We start from the raw sequence: 3,194 nt of genomic DNA, 5'->3' as shown, positions 1-3,194 counted from the left end.
ATGTTTTCCTTTGTTTTCAGGTTTTTACTTTAATCGGAGCCCCGATCGAGAAAAGGAGTGAAAAAGAGCTAAAAACCCTAAAATTCAGCATTTTGTACTTGTGGCTTACCCCATGGCTGGCGCCATAGACCCTGCCATGACGTGTCCAAGCTCAACCTCCCTCAACTGCCACGTTCCCCACTACTTCCACTAAGGCGCCTCAGATTGGCCTTGTGGCGGGCGCCATGGCCTTGTGGCGGGCGCCACAAGAGGAAAAGTTTTCCCTCCCATTTTCAAGTTGAAGGGCATCCTTGTCATTTCCATTTTTTTACTTGCTTATAAATAGAAACTCGAAATCACTTTTACAATCATCCAAACTTAGAACAGAGGCAAACTTAGAGAAACTTTGTTTCACTTAGGCATATATTCAGTATTTTAAAGTGGTAATCGCTTCGCATTGGAGTGTTACCACAATTGTGTAATCAAGTCTGTGATAGATTCTGTAATCGAGTTTGGAGCACTTTGGAAGGAAGTTAATCCTGCCGCCATTTTCATTTCCGCTTTGCAATTTATTCAACCCTCCGATTGGAGCAGGTTTTTATTACTTGTCTTTATCTTATTTAATTTCTCGCACTCGCTTTAAATTTTTTATTTTCTCGCACTCGCTTTAAATTTTTTATTTCCTCGCACTCGCTTTAAATTATTTATTTCCTCGCACTCGCTTTACTTTTGTTTATTTCCTCGCACTCGTTTTACTTTATTTATTTCCCGCACTCGCCTTTACTTTATTTATTTCTCGCACTCGCACTACTTTTATTTACTTTTCGCACTCACACTACTTTTATTTACTTCCCGCACTCGCACTGCATTTATTTAAATTAATGCACTTTTACTTTACCATGTCTAACTAAATTTATAAGGTTAGAGTGTAAGGATCGTAATTGAACCAATAATCTGTACAATTGCTCATAGAAACACTTAAGGGCTATTTTAACTTTCAACTTAAGTTTTCCCGCACTTCAATTTCCGTTGGGTAAGATCGAAAGCCGTCCAACGTCTATTTAAACTTAATTATTTTTAACTATTTCAAAAACAACGAAAGCGCTTTGTTTAGTTCATTAGGAGTTTTTAACTTAAGAAGAAAAGAGATTTTAAAACTATTTTCGGACGCGTTTATAAGTTTAGAGTCTGGTTCGTGAGAACCTCTTTTGGTTAAGAAATTCGGGTTATAATACTTTTCAACTTAGTCAAGATACTATATTTCTTAAAAATATGTTTACTACTCTAACGCAATGCGCGCCTTTTTATAAGTGACAATAAGAGGGTTTGATTAGGGAGTACAACTCGGTTCTGAATACGTGAAAGCGACAGTTCCCGTTAAATTAGTTCTTTTCAAAGTAGGAAACACTTCCCATAAATAACTCTATTAGCAAGTACTTGGATTATTAATTGATTACGTGAATTACATTAGAACCTGTATTTATTAATTAATCTTTATTCAACACTTTACTTTTCATTGCACACTCCAAAAACACCTATTTTGATTGCCTTTGATAAACACCATAACAATAGATAACGATAGATTGACACTTGGTCTATGTGGATTCGACAATCTTTTATATTACTCTGACGCGTTCGTATACTTGCGAAAAGCACGCATCAACTTTCCGTGAATTTGGCTAATTCCTCGTCAAAGGTTGGTAGGGTGAGTTCAAGTTCAGAAGGTTCGGGAATTGGTTGGTCTGCTGGTACATAAGGAGTTCTTTCTAAATCAACTGTGGCTTGAAAAACTTCAAGTTTTGGGGAGGTTGGGTAAGGATAATCTAAACCAGAGTATTCAAAGTCTATGGTAAGGTCAAAGTAAGGAAGGGAGATGTGGGTGGTGGAGAGGGTTGGTGATAAGGTTTCCTTGAACAAGAGTGCTTCAGATCGTGGGACGTAGGTTGTTTGGAGGTTGAAGAGAGGTAATGGAGGAGAAGGTGTAGGTATTATGGTTCTGAGAGGGATGGGGTCAGAGTTTGAGGGTTCTTGTGGAAAGGATTGAGAAGGAGTAGGTTTTGAGTGGGTTTGGTTAAATGGGTTTGGTTCATAATGACTTGGTATGGATGGTGTTGGTTCAGATGAGGTAGGGAGTGAGGTTGTTGGTTGTTGAGATTTGGATTTTTTAGTGGGAGCGTTAATATTTATGGTAGGTGGAGGGGAGAATGTTGTAGCTGTAGTTGATATTGTGGGAGGTGGTAGATTAAGTGATGAGGCAAGTTACCTAGAACCAGAGATGGATTAGTTTAGACTTTCTGGGATGGAGATCTTACCAGAAGGTGCTGAAGAGGAGGTCAGAGGCACTGGGTTCTTGGTTGCTGAAGACTCTCCCAACTTGAGAATCTTCTTTTTCTGAACATTCGTCTTCTGAGAGGGTTACCTCTTTCTTTCCAAGAAGTTTGGAGGATGATCTAGGAGCCAATCCATGCTGAAGCCAGATATATCGTAGCCTTGAGCTTCTAGATCTTTTAGATAAAAATTTATGACTTCTGGAGGATCAATCTTGGTGAAGAGGTACATCTCATCCTCTTTCTCTCTTTTTTCCTTCAGTTCCTCCCACAAGGTGTTTCTAGTAGGTTTGACAAGGACCTTGTTAATCATTCCCATACGCTTCAGGTTCCTCCCATTGAGGGGCTTCCCAAAATCCATTGTGACGTCTTCCATTAGATTCAGATGAATGAGATGATCCACCAGACCACTCTCAATTAAAACATCTGAAATCATCCTACCCAAAGGGATGTATTTCCTTGGCTTCATATTGTTTCTGGTATCTCTAACAGAGTCTCTTAAGTATTTGAAGATAAGAGACAAAAGGTCAAGCTTTAGACCCTTGTCCAAGCAGTAGAGGATGCACTTCTGATATGTGTTGACGTAGCCATAACAACTAGATTATGGATGGTGGTGGATGCATCCCAGAGTTATCTTGAGCCACACCTTCAGATTCTTGTGAAGCTTTTGATTCTTAGAGGGTGTTTGTCCTTCATGGTTCTGGGAAAATATGATGGGGATGATTTCCTGGGACATGTACTTAGCCTAGGATTGATGTTGTAAGTTCTTCTACCCCCATCCTTTTCCATGTTCAGAAGCGTAGCAATAAAATTTTCAGTTATTACTACCTTGATACCCAGAACATGAGAAACAATGTAATGATTATCGCAATCAATAAATCTCCAGAA

The sequence above is a fragment of the Lathyrus oleraceus genome, chromosome 6, assembly GCF_024323335.1.
Source record: "Lathyrus oleraceus cultivar Zhongwan6 chromosome 6, CAAS_Psat_ZW6_1.0, whole genome shotgun sequence".
In the NCBI taxonomy this organism is placed as follows: domain Eukaryota; kingdom Viridiplantae; phylum Streptophyta; class Magnoliopsida; order Fabales; family Fabaceae; genus Lathyrus; species Lathyrus oleraceus.
Note: the sequence above shows the minus strand (reverse complement) of the source record.